Consider the following 17,133-nt stretch of genomic DNA (forward strand, 5'->3'; position numbering starts at 1 on the left):
TTTTAAAATGGCCCTTTGGCCTACGACAATGAAATAACTCCATTCATAATGAGGGACAAGCATTAAATATGCTGACAAAAAAAGAACTAATTTGATTAATATGTCCTTAGAGCCGGACTTATGGAGAGAACATGTCCGGGAACTGTAAGGCCCTTCTGTCAAGATGCTCTCAGCACAACGCTGAACACAGCAGGTGCATTCCATGGGGATAGTCAGCCAGAGCCAGCATGTCCTGTACCTTCATGGCTTGTCTGCTTGCTCTTCAGTCCTTCCTTCTTTCCATTCCACAAATATTCATTGAAAGCTTACTCGATGCTATTACTACAACAGAGTCCTCCCTCCAAGAACAGAATTTATATAGTAGCATAAGTAAGTAATTAAGGATGTGAAAAAGGAACTTTTAAACCACATTAGGTGAAGCCAGCAAAGTCCCTTTAGAAAGCATACTTGGCTTACTTCTCCAAAAACAGAAATTGAAATTGAGAAAATATTTACTTCCACTGTTCATTGTTAAAAGTTTAAGGAAGGCTATTATAATGATTCTGGCTTTTATAATCCATTTGCATGAGCTTCAAACATCTGTGCATTAGAACTTAATTATTTGAACTGGATTTGATCTGTTTTTACATCTCCACAGTTGGCCACAGCAGTGAACTTCCTGAATGACTAGAGCTTAAACTTCCCCCAAAAAAGAAAGAAAAAAAATTAAAAACTTCCCATAGAGATTTCTTTGAAAGGGTCTCACTGTAAAATGACAAAAGGTATTTTATAAAAAAGAAATACAATTAAACAAGTAGCTAAGTTCAAGATTTAATGGGTACATAATATCTATGTGAATAAATATTTTACCACTACATGAGAAAAATGAAAAGAAATGGCTTTATAAACTAATGCAGTAACATGTACAAAAGTGTTACAAAACCTAACATACTAAAGAAATAAAACTTCACTTAAATCATGATAGTAAACCTACCCTTTCATATGGCTTTCAGCTTCTGGAGGGCAAGTCCTATTAGACTGACTAATATTTGTATACATATTAAATAGTTTATAAAACACTTTACATGTTATTTCTTTCTTTCTTTTTTAATCCTCACCCGAGGATATTTTTTCCATTGTTTTTTTAGAAAGATTGGAAGAGAAGGAGGGGGGGCGGAGAGAGAGAGAGAAACGTGGATGTGAGAGAGACACATCTATCGGCTGCTTCCCACACATGACCCGACCGGGCCAGAGATTGAGCCATCCTACCGAGGTATGCGCCCTTGACTAGGAATCAACCCCAAGACCCTTCGCTGGGTGGGCCGGTGCTCTAACCACTGAGGAACCCGGCCAAGGCTCCATATCATTTCTTTTAATCCTCTATAGCAGTGGTTCTCAACCAGGGCAGTGTTTCCCCAGGGCATAACTGGCAATGTCTGAAAACATGTTTGGTCATCCCAACTGGGGTAGGGGTGCGGGTTGCTACTGGCAGCTAGTGGGTACAGGTCAAGGGTGCTGCTAAAGGTCCTACAAGACACAGGAAAGCCCCCCACCACAAAGAATGATCCAGCCCCAAATGTCAAGGCCGAGGTGGGGAAATACTGCTCTAAGCAGTGCTTCTTGAGCTTTAATGTGCACGTGCATCAACTGAGGTGATGTAAAAATGCAGGGTCTGGGATTCAGCTTTTCTCACCAGTTCCCAGGCGATGCTGACTAGAATACATGTAGTTTTTAATGTGCCTGTCTGATGCAGCCTTCTCAGGAATCTGTTCTCAAAGCCCCCAGTCAGTGGGCTACATGACTCTACCCTTCCAGCCATGGCTCATTATACCTCAAAGGGCCCCAGAGCCCAGCTGAGTCAGATGACCCCTTCTGAGAATGTGTTATCAGGCCTCAGGGACTCCAGTTTCTGCTGACAACTAGGAACTAGCAACCAATCCTGAGAGCTAGAGACTGAGGTAGAACTAGCTTTCAGGATGGCTGTGTGTCTGGCCAATTGCAGAGAGAAACAAGGTTCTGAATTAGGGAGGGAGGGAGGGAGGGAGGGGAGGGGAGGGGAGGGAATGCTGATGAGAGAGTGAAATCACCTTGGTTCCCACTGAACTCCCTGCCCCAGAATTCATTATGTATCTCTATATCCTGTGATTACATTCTTTTTTTTTTTTTCTTATACTAATTTAAGGAGGTTCCTTCACTTACAACAATTGACTTCTGAATAAAATGTGTCCACAGCAATTGTTTTAAATCCTACAATGTTAACTACGGCTTGGAGATTAATAAACTTATCCAATGTTAGTAAGAAGCAATAAATGAAAAAATACAAGTTCTTTGCCTCCAAACCCCATGCTCCTTAAACTATACTGTCTGCACATTAATGATCCCATCATAAACCTCACAACTGTGCCACATCTCACTGAAAAAACAAGAGTGCCTCATATTTTCACTCCAGGATCCCGTTACTCATTCCTGCTTCCGCCTGGGGAAATGTTTCCAGCCAACTCTTCAAATGAAGATGAACTTTTCTGCCATGGACCAACAACAACACAAATATGATGGGAAAGTATAATAATGATCTGAAGAAGGGTACAATTGCACAGATAATTCAAAATAGCATACAACTTATTTACTGAGGAAAGTGATGAAATAAAAAATTAATATTTTGCAGTGTACAATTCGATAAGCTTTGACATTTGTATACATCTGTGAAAACATATCCATCATCCCAAAAGTTACCTCCTGCCACTTTGTAATCCCTGCCTTTAAGCCCCTCCCCACTTGGCCCCATCCCCAGGCAACCGATTTGCTTTCTGTGCCTAAAGAATAGTTTGTATTTTCCAGAGTTGTATATAAGTGGAATCATATCATATGTACTCTTTTTGTGGGGAGGGGGATTTCTTTCACACAACATGATTATTTTGAGATTCAGCCATATTGTAACATGTACCAATAGTTTCAATAGTTTGTTCCTTTTTGTTAGTGAGAAGTATTCCATTATTTGGATATAACCACAACTTGTTTATCCATTCACCTGTTGAGGGATATTTGGATTATTTCCAGTTTTTTGGCTATTACAGATAAAGTTGCTATGAACGTTCATTGTGTGGACATATGCTTTCTTTTCTGGAGAGTAAATACCTAGAGTGAAATGGTTGGGTAATATTATAGGTATGTGTTTAATGTTTTCAGGAAACTACCAAACTGTTTTCTAAAGTGGAAGTACCATTTTACATTCTCAGCAGCAGTGTATGGGGATTCCAGTACGCATCCTCACCAAAACTTGGCATAGTCAGTCCTTCCAATTTTAGCCATTCTAATAGGTACGTAGGGCTTAAGTTTGTATTTCTCTAAAAAGTACTGATGTTGAACATATTTTTATGTTGTTTTTTTGCTATTCATTGCCATTCTTTGATTGTCCGTTCAACTCTTTTGCTAATTTTTAAAATGTGTTATTTTCTTTTTATTCTATCAACAGTATCTTTCAAAATGCAGGATTTTCATAAAGTCCAATTTATCAATTCCATTTCTTTAGTAATACGGGGCTATCCAGGTAATCTATTTATCCTTCAGTGAGCTTTGGTAGTTTTCATCTTTCAAGAAATTTGTCTATTCCATATAAGTTATTAAATTTATTGGCACAGATTGCCATAAACCATAACATTTCCATATTAGTTTTTTAATATTTATAGTGAAGTCTGCTCTTTCATTTCTGATATTGGTAATCTGTGTTTTCTCTGTTTCTTTACTGATCAGTCTGACTAAAGTATCAATTTTATTGATTATTCCCCCCAAGTACCAGCTTCAGGGTTTATTGATTTTCTGTATTTTTTCTTTTTTTCTTTCACTGATTTCAGATGTGATCTTTATTATTTCTTTTCTTCTGCTTACTTTAGGGTCAATTTGCCAGTTTTCTTTTTCTAGTTTCTTAAGGTGGAAGCTTATTTTATTTGAGACTTTTCTCCTTTTATAATATAGCCACTTAATGATATAGGAGAGAGAAAAGAGGGATGGATGGGGAGAGGAAGAAAGAGGGGGAGAAGGGGGGAGGGAGGGAGAGGGGGAGGGAGAGGGAGGGAGGGAGGGAGGAGGGGGAGGGGGAGGGGAGGGGGGAGGAAGAGGAAGAGGAGGAGGAGGAAGAAGAAGAAGAAGAGGAGGAGGAGGAGGAGGAGGAGGAGGAGAAGAAAGGAATGTTGGCAAGAATGTGGAAAATTGGGCCCTAACCAGTTTGGCTTCAGTGGATAGAGCATCGGCCTGCGGACTGAAAGGTCCCAGGTTCAATTCCGGTCAAGGGCATGTACCTTGGTTATGGGCACATCCCCAGTAGGAGGTGTGCAGGAGGCAGCTGATCCATGTTTCTCTCTCATCGATGTTTCTAACTCTCTATCCCTCTCTGTAAAAAAAATCAATAAAATTTTTTTTAAAAAGAACAGCTTTTTTTTAAAAAAAGAAGAATGTGGAAAATTGGAACCCTGGAGCACTGCTGGTGGAAATGTAAAGCAGTGCAGCAACTGTGGAAAACAGTATGGTGATTCCTCAAAAAATTAAATGCAGAATTACCAAATGATCCAGCAATTCCACTTCTGGCTATATATCCAAAAGAACTAAAAGCAGGAGCACTGAACAGATTTTGGGTCCCTGCTTTTAATTCTTTTAGCCATGTTCATAGCAGCATTATTTATAACAGTAAAAAGGAAGAAACCATAGAAGCAAGGAACAGATTCACAAACCTGAGGGAAAGCAGAGGGGCAGGAGTGTGTGGGCGGGACAAGACCAACTAAAAAACTTGTATGCATCTATGCATAGCCCATGGACACAGACAACAGGGTGGTGAGGGCTGGGGCGGAGGGCGGGGGTGGGCTACAAGGGGCCAATGCAAGAAAAAGGGAGACATATGTAATATTTTCAACAATAAAGATGTTTTTTAAAAGGTAGAAGCAACCCAACTGTCCATCACAGATGAATGGATAAACAAAATGTAGCATATACATATAATGACATATTTATATTTAATATATTTTAAAAGGAAGGAAATTCTAACACATGCTACTACATGGATAAATCCTAAAGACATTATACTATGTGAAATGAGCCAGGCATAAAAGGACAAGTATTAGATGATTCCCTTATAAGAGATAACTAGAGTCGTCAAATTCATAGGCATAAAAAGTAGAATGGTGGTCACCAGGGACTAGTAGGGTGGTGGGAGGGGAATAAGGAGTTAATGTTATAAAGGCACAGTGTTTCAAATGGGGAGATGAAAAAGTTCTGGAAATGGATGGTGGTGATGGTTAAACAACGTGAATAAACTTAATACCACTGATTACACTCCCGATCTGAGGAGAGTCACTCTAAGACAGTGAAGGCTCCTCTCTATTGGTAGGAACTATTTTTTAATTTCTATTTAAATCAACAAACGAAATATAAGTATTTTCCAGATTGTTTAAAAACAAAAACAACCCCCAGTAAGATAATAAAGTTAGTTTCAAAGGAAAAGATAGCTAATCTTGTAAATTTTGAATAGATTATCTACTGCCTTTAAAACTCACACAAAGAACAAATAAGCCCTCCATCTGGTTTTAAAACACGTACCAAAAAAATTAAGTTAAGCTAGCTAAAACAAGAGGGACCAAATGGGTCAAGAAGATAATTAATTTTTAACAGCTATCATAATGAACTATTAGCAACTGTTCCCAGCAAAGGCCAACTCTAAAACTATTCAATTCACCTGAGCCCTATTCTAATGTAAACAAATAAAATATGGAATCAACTAGCGTATTTAAACACTCCAGATTCGAGTAATTTCACTATTTTCTTATTCTCCTAACTATTTATTTGAGACTGTATAATTAAAGTAAAGGAGTCCTCAAACCAATGTTATTTACAGTTTAGTAGAGTGAGAAGCAAAAAGCATGTTCCCAAGGGCTGCTGGTCATGAAAACTGGTTCCCCCGCACCCCTTCCACTCTACAAGCACATGAGTCAGGAGTTAAGAATGATCATTCAGGGTGGATGGCAATAACTTGGAAGCCTCATTCTGAGCATTCTGGGTTAGACCCAGCCCAACTTCTCAAAAATTTCCTCTTGTACCAGATCTAAATGATGTTTTCCCCTCTCAATGAGAGGATTTTGAGAATTACAGTTCCATAAAACACTGAGATGCTTAAATGTTTTGAAAATGCTGTGTATAATGACTGCCTCATGATGTGGTAATGAATAGGATGCACACACCCAACGTGTCTGGGCTCCAGGCGGAATATTCAAGTAGCGGGAACCTGCTCTCCAGGCTGGTCACCAGATGACAGACACCAGTTGGAAATGACAGAATGAAAAAGGCCATTGTAGCAGTAGCCTACGTCCTGCAACAGCAGATTCTGACTGGCGTCACTTCTACTGTGAGAGGTAACAAAACCTGACCAAGAAAAATGCAGTCGTCACAGCAGTCCAGGTGGTAGTATGATGTGCCAGAGAGACACATGCCAGAGAGACACAGTCAAAGAGTGGAAGCAAACGTCCTTGGCCACGGAAAGGCCCTTTGCAGCGAGGCCGAGGCCGAATTTCTTGGGATAGGCAGCATCCCATAGAGCTCTGCTGGCTGTAAAAGGTGTATTGATCCCGCTGAAGCTTCCTGCAGGTTATTAAATCTCACTCAGGAGATCCAGACAAGACTTAATCACAATCCATTCACAGGTGACTGTAACACAGGACTGCACCTTCACACCAGGGGGAGTCTTTGTCTTTTCATTGTCCAGAAAACAACCTTGCCCTGGCTGGTTTGGCTCAGTGGATAGAGCATCAGCCCTTGGACTGAAGGATCATGGGTTCAATTCTGGTCAAGGGCACATACCTCACTTGCAGGCTGACCAATTGATGGGTCTCTCGCACATCGATGTTTCTCTGTCTCTCCCCGTCTCTTCTACTCTCTCTTACCTACAGTGACCTGAACTCAAATGCCAATAAAGGACAACACTTTGGATAACCAAAATGCTGCTGCCATATAAATGAAAATAGATTATCAAGACTGTAGGCTTGGTTGGTTGCTTCTAAGTATGGTAGAAAACTTGAAAAAGAAAATAAGAGCTTAGCACTTTAAATTCCCAGCCTAAGGTCAGGATAAGAAGACAGAAAGCTTCTATGACTGTCCTGAAAGAAGCCCTTTTTTCTGAGCCCAGATTTCAGATTATTGGGAACTAAGTCTGGCACTGACTAGGAAGGAATGGGACCCTGAAAAAAAGAATGAAGACATATGGGCACATTCTGATGTAACTGAGGACCTCAGACTCCCACGGGGTTAGTCTTCCTTTGCCTGACAACATATAATGAATAGCCTCTCCTGAAGCAATTGCCTTGAAGAAGATGCTAATCTTCCTTGAGATCTTATTCCACCTCCATCACCTCTCACTGCTTCTAGACTAGGATTTCTCAATTGGGGTACTATTGACATTTTTGCCTGGCTGACTATTTGTTGTATGGAAATGTCCTGTGCACAGGAGTTGAGAAGCAGAGGGTGACACAAGGACAGAGGAATAAATGTAGAATAGCTTTTCCCCCTAGTCCCTTGAAGCTAGACAGTTCATTCACAAATATTTATTGAGTACCTACTAGTATTTTGTGACAGGCAGTTATAGGCGCTAGAGATACAGAATGCACAACATAAACAGAACTCTTTGCCACATGGAGCTTATATTCCAGCGGTGAGAAAAGTAAAATGAAGATACTAATAGACACATTTATTTTTCAGAGTCAAAGATGTCAGTGGTTGTTAGACACCCCCAATTTCAGATGTGTTAAATTGTAAAACATATCATGTGTCAAGAAGCAGTAAACATGGCAATAAGTTAGACAGCAGTAGTTCTGAGGGGAGAATAAAGCAGAGAAGGCAGACAGGTAGGACTGGGGTAGGTCTGAGTAAAGCCTGGAGGAGATGAGGGAGCTAAATGGGTATCTGGGAGAAGAGCAAACGGAAAGCACACATGCTCGATAAAGAGCAGCACCACGCAGAATGCTTTCCCAGGATGGTGTGGATCCATTCAGAGAAATCTCTTCCAACACCACACTGACAGTTACCCTCCACTGCCTTCCCACTACAGGGGGAAGATTTTACTGAGAAAGACGTTATCTCCACTTTCTAATCAAAGGGTAGACAAAGAAGGACTTAATTATGGGGAGGGACAAGACTCAACGTAAACACACCACTACACCTAAATCAGTGAACATATAGATAAGCGCTACTGAATGCCTTGATTGCAAAAAAGATTGTTCTCTTGCTAGCAGGGTATAAAGAAGGCAGATGAAAATCTTCAAATTCTTCAGAAGAGAAACCCAAAGCTCTACATTTTCTTTTCCCCAAGTACTAAATACATGCTCTGAATTCGAAGCACCTCTGCTTCCAGGGGCTCTTGATACATTATTCAATGTTTTAACTCATGACAAATTACATCTAAATTTCCTCACTCGTGTTCATTTATAGGACATTTTTATCTTGTCTTTTTTTTTTTTTTTCATGTACCATGCAAGCAAGAAGAGAACATCCAGCACAACATACCCTTCAGAAATAAGCTAATGGCACAATTTGGTGTCAATTTCACAGCTCAGTGAAGTGAAAGTGATCTAGCTGCCTGTCCCCACACACCTAGGAGGGGGTCTACTGAGAGGGCCCAGCCTGATGTTGCTTGTGTCATGCCTAAAAGCAAGATAAGTTCAAGTGGAGACATTCTGTACGAAGAGAGAAAGCAGTTCTCATTCAGATGCCCTTAGAGCTCGCTAGAGCAGAATGCAGAAAGGGAAAGCAGGCCAGGCCTCCATCTTTGTGTTGTGGAAAGTTGTTTTCCTGAAGTCATGCTTACCCTCACCAATGGCAGGGAACAGTAGCTTCCCTTTGGGGTTTCGATAATGTTTAGAAGCAGAAATTTTCTTTAACAGATGTATGAGAACTGAATAACTATTTTAACAGTTTTTCATGATTCGTGATGGGGAAAAATCATAGGCTTCAACTCTACTTAATATAAAACCAAAATTAAGTAGGAAGATTATGTATCTCCTATTAATCAGAATTACAGTAATACAGGTGTTATTTGCTAGCACATAGTAATGACTTCATTACACCCGTAAGCCACTTCTACAAAGTAGAGAAGTACATATTAATGATTTCCCCTGTTTTTACAATAAGGAAGTGAATCTGGGTGATACAGATAATGATTAGTCAGAACTTAAAACTTGTTTTTTAGGGGAGAGGGTCAAACTAGATAGCCTCTAAGGCTCTTTTCTGGTCTTTAAACATTCTGTGATTCTTCGAGGAGCTAATCTTGCCACCTTCCATATTATACCACATAACTGCTACTTACTAGTTTCAAGTGTGAGTACTTTATACTCCAAATAGAACCCAGCCTAGTTGCACATGGTCATGATCACAGCAATCCAAGTATTTGGCACTTTATGTGTGTAAATTATCTCACTGAATCCTCACACCAACCTAATGACATAGGAACCACCCCCATTTTTCCAATGAGAAAACTGAGGCTCAAAGGGGTTAAGCCACCAGTCAATCACCATCTAGTAAGTGGTGAAGTTCAGCTTGCACCCCAGGTCTCAGACTTCAAAGCTCCTATTTTTCTCATTGTGCTATGTGGCCTCTTTAAGAAACGACAAGAAGAAAAACGACCAAGTATGGCAAACTAATATAAAAATAATAAGAATAAAAGGTGGGGATGTGCTATACCTCAATGAAAACAGTCCTTCAACCATTCTGCAAACATCCCAGCACCTGGTTAGGAAGAAAATGCATTTCTTGAAAGTGAACAGCACGCAATCACACACTGAAGCAGTGAGGAATTTCATGAGAGCCCTGGCTGAGGACAAGATCTGGCCGACCCTGGGCGGCTATGCCAAATCAAACAGGGAACTGTATAAGATCAAGAGACCAGGCACTCTTTCTAAGATACTATTTTTCTCCGAAGTGCAACCAATAGATGATGTGGCTACTAGGTGCCGGGAGGACCACCAGAGACAGCACTCACGTAGGAAAACAGACTGTACGGTTTGTATATCTGGGCTCTTCAATCATGGAAAATTGAGGGAGTCACACTGTCGGCCAGTTCTTCAGTATGAACTTTCTCATGGTGTGGGTGTGTAAGGCACTGGGATAAGGAATATAATGAGAATCATATGTGACTGTGCCTGAGTGAGGCTCAGAGTTGCTTACAAGGCAGTTCAACTCAGTTCAAGAATCAGAAGTGGTTGCCTCCTCCCTGCTAGACGCACTGGGCTGGGCACCTGAGGCTGCTCACACCAGGAGAGAGAAACACTGTTTCCATACCGTGAGGGAAGAGCTGCCTGTGACAGATGACATCTCACCATTCTCTGAGCACTCAGAGGGAAATGCCAAGTGCAGACTGGGGAAGAGAAATAGGGAAGGCTTTGCTGGAGGCGGTAACATCTGACCTGGGTCTTATAAAATGAGATGCTTCACTTTGACAACGAAGGCAGAGAAAGGCCTTGTCAACAAAATGAGCAAAGAAGCAGAGGTCAAGGGAAGGCCAAAACTTATATGATATATGTGCAGAGCGAACAGCAGTTCAGCCTCCTAGAGGTAATCGCAAGGGATGAGGCTGCAGAGAAGACAGACCCAGTCTTGAATAATTTTGATTCTCATAACTCATTGAAAGGTTTAAGGAAGGTAGACACACAGTCAGATTTGCATTTTAAATACAATCCACTCTATAAGCAGCTAGTTAAATGCTGCTTCTTTGCACATGAACATGTGAACTGTTAAGAAATAGTATCGGGATATGATAAGCATTCTAAAAGAACTAAGTCACACTGTTTTGCTGCTTACTTATAGCAGGCCCTAAACGCCAGTCAGTATCAGTAAGTGGCCTATGATAAATGACCCATTCAACTCTGCAGTAAGGCTGGGGACAGAGAGGGGTCTGAAGTGTCCCTAATGGAAACAGCATGTGTTCTTGTATTTGTATTCACTGAACACACCACATGTGGTGCCCACACATGGCTGAAAACTCCAGGAAACCTTAGAGCCCCCATCTATCTCCCTGACAGTTCGCACTGTAGCCAGCCTGGAAACCAGAGGCCAGGCTGAGGGTTGAATTTACTTTAATTTCTACTACTTTCTCAGACTTTTATATGCCATGGAAAAATGAGAGTTAATTCCAGAGGTCCTCTTAAATTATGGGGACATTAGAATTCAAAACGAAACACAATTCTCAACACTGCCAACTACAAAAATATTGTGAAGATAACCCATATATACCTTGTTATATGCACTAACCAAATAAATAGGTAATTTTTTTTTATTCAGTTCAAGAGTGATCCCCTTTTCTGGTTGCAGCTCTGCCCTTCATAATACACAGCCACTAAGCCACACTGGAGTTTGCTTTCCATTGATGTTCACTTAGAGAGAGAAAAAGGATCCTACCCAAAATGTCTTGTAAACCTCTGAAGCTTCTAACTCATATGGGGCCAAGAATAAAAGTCAACACTTTCATTTCAAATCATAGTTCTCTTGTAAGTTTGTTTCCTAACTCTTTCCATGAGGGCTTGATAATTCTCTAGTCTAGCTTCTCTGTTTTTCCACACAGTAAGAAAAAACTAAAACTTCAAGCAGTATGGGGTATGTGGCAAAGGGAGGAAATGCTGAACTATGCAAACTGTTTACTTTCACACCAATTTTACCATGTAAATAAATACTTCCTTCCAACCATAAATACTGCACATGTTAATTAATAATAGGTAGGATTTGTAAGAATAACATTAATTCCTTAATCCCCCAAATCCTTCAATTTACACTGCATCGTATAATTATTTATATAGCCTAATTATTTATTCCCAGAAGAAACACACAATTAGGAGACAAACCAAGTACCACAACTAGTGAAGGCAGAACAACACAGAGGCTGAGAGCACGGCTGTAAAATGAGACAAACCCTGGTTTCAAATCCCAACTCCGCCACTTGGGAGCTCTAACCCTGAGTTTTCTCATTTACAAAATGAAGACAAGAACAGTATCTGCCCCACTGGAAGCTGTGAGAATTAAATAAGTGAATGCATAGAAAGTTTTTACTTCAGTATCTGCATAGATAATGCTCAAAAATGTGTAAGCTCTAATTATCTTTATTATCATCACTTCCCATAGGTTAGCAAGGTGACTCACCATCCCTGCAGATTGTAGGAGTAGGTAGAACAAAATCTCCCACAGGTGATTTAAAAAAATACATCTTTACAATTAATTTTGAATTATACAAGTAGTACACGAAGACCTTCTCCCTTGCCGGAGATAATTTAAGTAAATTCCTACGTGGAGTCAGAGGGCTGGATGAGATAATGTCGTACAATCTCTAGCAGCTCTAGGAACTGATGAATTTCCCAAGGACAAGGGCAAAAGGGCAGCACCTCCGCCAGGACTTGTGATGCCACTGGGATTCAGCCAAGCTTCACTCCCCCCCCCCCCCTCCCCCGCCCAGGCAGGGTTACATGCCCTCCATGGCTGCCTTGAGCTCCCACCGAGGCTGGCAGGCCCTTAATGGTAAACACATTGTCCAGCAAAATGAGAGGATGGATGTGTTTCCAGCTCAGGAAACTTAATAAAAATCCTTTATCTATTTTATTGAAAACTCAGTTCTGAGACATTACCTCAGAGGTCAGGCCTGAAGACCAGCCTCTCAATCGCTATTTCATGTTGAGACCAATTCACTATCCTAAGAGCAGCATCTTTGAGGTTTTACTCAAGATTAAAATGAGGACTCCCAGCCACCTAATTGTAACACTTCAATTAACACTCAACTAAGAAGTCAATTCTACACGTAAGAGAGGTGTCTAATTAAGAAATGGCAAATCATGGTCCTGGAAGACAAGTTGTGGAGATTCATGAACTATTTTCAAGATTTCAGAAGCCTCTAGGAAACTGTACTAGTAAACTATGCAGTCTAACTACATGTCACGTTTCTTTGCTGTGCCTAGAATTCCATCAGCATAGTCCAGTCACAATGATTATTCATACTGATCATTTCAGTGTGAGGTTTTCTTTTTAATGTCCTAAAAGACGTAAACAGAAAAGATTATTCAGGCATTCTTTGGTTTATCCATCCATTTGTTATATTTCAAAACTCAAAACCCTATTCACGCTTAAGATTTCAAGCTTAGTTTTCTTATTATTCTCTTTATACTATCACTTTTTAAAAGAGATTATTCTGCTCTGGCTTGTTGGAGCACCATCCCATACACCGAAAGGTTGCATGTTCAATTCCAGGTCAGGGCACATACCTAGGTTGCTGGTTCGGGAAGGCAAGTGGTCAATGTTGCTCTCTCACATCAATTTTTCTCTCTCGCTTCCCCTTTCTTTATCTCTAAAATCAATATGCATGTCCTCAGGTGAGAATTTAAAAAGAGTTTCTATCTTTCTCTCCCTCTCCCTTCCTCTCTGAAATCAATAAAAATATATTTAAAAAAACCAAAGTTCACACCAGGACCATCAGCATTTCTCCTAGACCTCCAAAACAACTGATTATTAGCCATGTCCGCTAGCTATAAGACATTCTCCACTCAGTTACTCATTTTTTTTAAAGAGGAGGAAATCAAATTGTATTATATGCAGTGAGAACACAACTCAAAAAGAGGCATAAAATATTCAGAATCATAATATGTGCACATGAGGAGGTTACATGGTAACATGCTACAACTCTCTTTCCAGAACAGCCCTAGGCCAACATTGGAGTACTTTCATTTCTATCTTTTGCTCCAAATCATTTGATAGAGCAATTCCAACAGATTTTCAACAACTCCTGTCCCATTACCCAGAGTAGCTAGAGACATTGGTTACGATCAGCTACAACTCCCTCACAAAAACAGAGTTTCAGTATATCACTTGAAAAATAAGATGATAAAGTCTTTACTTATTTTAACATGCCACACCTGCGATTTTGTATCCCAACTATTAAAATGTACTGAGTTGAGAATGGCTGCAAAATCAAGAAAGGAGGGGAAGAAGCGGATGATGGTATGCATATCTCCATAATACTCAAGCCAGGTAGTTAAGCTGTAACTGCCATGATTAAACCCATAAATGCAGATGGTGTTGTCTCATCTTCCTAGAAGCATTTATCTAAATGAAAACAGCTGAAACCAGAAAAAAAAATTTCATTTTTAGTAAGTTTAATGCTGGGGTCTATTTTCCCCTCATTTCATATTGCCAGTTTCATCTCCATGAGCACTGCTGGCGTCTTTTAAAGATGTGGACACTAGGGGAAACGCAGGTTTGTGTTCCAAGGCCACAAAAGACCTGGCACTATCCTCTAGTTGCTAGAGCAGGACCTGACTAGAGGGACAGATGTGATGGTAGCTAACTCATCCAACAAGCCCAGATCCATGTTCTGCCCTCTGCTCCTCCCCCAACAGAAGTTATTAGTTACATGGTTCAGCTATTGGTTTTAGAAACACATTGGCTGATTGATCATCAACTGCACTGAAATCATTATACACTATTCTATAGCCCATAATAGGTATTCATTAAATATTTAATGCATGAGTAAAAATAAATTTAATAAAACTTTTAAGATTTAGTCCTAGCCGGTTTAGCTCAGTGGACAGAGTGTTGGCCCTCGGACTGAAGGGTCACAGGTTCAATTTCGGTCAAGGGCACATACCTCAGTTGCAGGCTGGATGACCAATCGATGTGTCTTTCTCACATCGATGTTTCTCTGTTTCTGTCTCTCCCCCTCCCTTCCACTCTCTCTAAAAATCAATGGAAAAATATCCTGGGGTGAGGATTGACAACAAAAAACTTCTCAGATTTAAAAACAAATAGTGTACACAAAGCCTGAGAATACAATATTAACTTCTATATGAAGAACAATTTGACAGTAATGATGGCAACTTAACATTTGTGTGGGTTTGTTTTTTTTCCAGTTTGGATTCACAGTCCTAGAGATAACAAAGCAATTGATGTTAGTTCAGAAATACTAGGTATGTCACAAAACTATGAGAAATGGCTGTGTCTCTAAAATATAAGACAAATGCTAGAAAAATCTAGTCCAGACTATTATAGATATTCTCTGATCAAATCACATTTCTAAGAAAAAAAATGTGTTGCATGTTCAATGGATGGAGCACCAAATATGAAAAGACAGCTCAATGGGTTTGCATCATGATTTTTTTTTTAAAAAGAATCAGCTAGCCACCTTTATGTATGATGTCTAGAATCCACTAAGAGCAGTTATAATGGAAATGTCAGATGAAACTACTTCACTATTTGCCTTTAAAAGTGTTGTGCTGCATTTTAAAGACACTTAGATATTTGGCATTAAAAACTGTAGTGACAGGGTCACATGATTTCTCTCAAGAGGAAATCGCAAGGAAAGGGAAATGGGCAGAAGGAGACACTGTCTGGCAGAAGAAAAGGAAAGTCAGTTTTTAGCCCCAAACCCTCTACCGCTGAGGTTTTCCAACAAATCAACTGTCAATGCATTTATCAGCAAAAATGTCTTCCCACAATTCTGGTACTTTCAGTCAATGCTGTGTTCTCTTGGATGAATGCTTCAGAGAAAAGACAAGAACAGATGTGGAAGATGTAATAATTTATTAGGAATAGTAGAGCCTGTGCTTTGTTTAGGGCATCATGCCCTAAAGCATAATCTCACGGGACATAAACATACCTCTAAACAATTCTCTTTTTATGAAGCAGGAGTAGAAGTGGAAAATTAGTAGTTGTGATATTGTATTATAACATTTTGCATTAAAGGGGACAAATTATGGAGTAATTCTCCAGGACACTATCCATTCTCGTTAGCTAAGGAAACAAAAGTAGTGTGTTTTACCCATCTGGAAAAGAATAGGATTAAAAGTTTCCTCTTATTTCTTCTTCATAAATATGTAATAGGAATCCCAACAAGGCAGACAGCTAAAAGATAAAAGTTTATTTCTTTGGGGCCAGAACTAGAATTATTATTATAGCACTGAGTCTCCAACCTTGCCTTGTACTGTTTTTTGAAAAACAAAAAAGGAATTCATTTTTAACATGATGGATTTGGAAAATAAAAAGTGAAATTATATCAAAACCCTGAAACCAAGTGAACGAGCTTTTCAAAAACAAAACAGCACACTTCCTCTCCGAGGAAGCACCAAATGGCAGATGACGCAGGTGCTGTGGGAGGGCCTGGAGGCCCCGGGGCCCTGGAATGAGAGACCACAGGGGCTTCCGTGGAAGATTCTGCAATGGAGGCCAGGTTGTGGCCAGGTTCTGGCCCAGGCTGAGGCTGCAGAGCTTGCGAGGCAAGGTCCAGGACAAGGCGTGGATCCCCGTCACCAAACTGGGCCACCTGGTCAAGGACATGAAGATCAAGTCCCTGGAGGAGATCTATCTCTTCTCCCTGCTCATCAAGGAATCTGAGATCACTAACTTTTTCCTGGGGGCATCCCTTAAGGACAAGATTTTGAAGATTATTCCTGTGCAAATGCAGACCCACATTGGCTAGAGACCCAGTCCAAGGCATTTGTCGCCAGTGGCACTACAATGGACATGTTGGTCTGGGTGTTAAGTGCTCCAAGGAAGTGCCATTGCCATCTGTGGGGCCATCATCCTGTCCAAGCTCTCTACTGTCCCTGTGGGGTGAGGCTACTGGGGGAACAAGACAGCAAGCCCCAGACTGTCCCTTGCAAGGTGACTGGCCACTGTGGCATTGTGCTGTGCACCTCATCCCTGCCCCCACAGGCACTGCATCGTGTCAGCCTCTGTGCCCATGAAGTTGCTGATAATGGCCAGAATCAACAACTGCTACACCTCGACCAGGGGCTGCATTGCCACCTTAGGCAACTTCGCCAAGGCCAACTTCGATGTTATATCCAAAACCTATACCTATCTCACTCCCAACCTCTGGAAAGAGACCATGTTCACCAAGCGTCCCTATGAGGAATTCACTGACCATCTTGTGCAAAGACCCACACCAGAGTTTCTGTGCAGAGGACCTGGGCTTCAGCTGTGGCCACCACATAACTTTATACAAGAAAAATAAAGTGAATTAAGCCTGTTTTTTTAAACACACACACAAACACTCTCTCTCTCTCTAAAACCAGAATAAAATCTATCACCAGAGAAATAACATCCCTCAAATAAAACTGTTCCTTGTATATCTTGTTTGGCATGACTTGATGTACT

General features: G+C 40.6%; 1 protein-coding gene and 1 pseudogene across 2 annotated transcripts in view; one reads left to right on the forward strand and one right to left on the reverse strand.

Annotated features, from left to right (window-relative positions):
* TTC28 (tetratricopeptide repeat domain 28) overlaps positions 1 to 17,133 on the reverse strand; it is a 392,003-nt gene that overhangs the window by 164,206 nt on the left and 210,664 nt on the right. The window lies entirely within an intron of this gene.
* LOC103286878 (40S ribosomal protein S2-like) lies at positions 16,104 to 16,971 on the forward strand (annotated as a pseudogene).

This window comes from Eptesicus fuscus, chromosome 23 (assembly GCF_027574615.1).
Source record: "Eptesicus fuscus isolate TK198812 chromosome 23, DD_ASM_mEF_20220401, whole genome shotgun sequence".
NCBI classification, from domain to species: domain Eukaryota; kingdom Metazoa; phylum Chordata; class Mammalia; order Chiroptera; family Vespertilionidae; genus Eptesicus; species Eptesicus fuscus.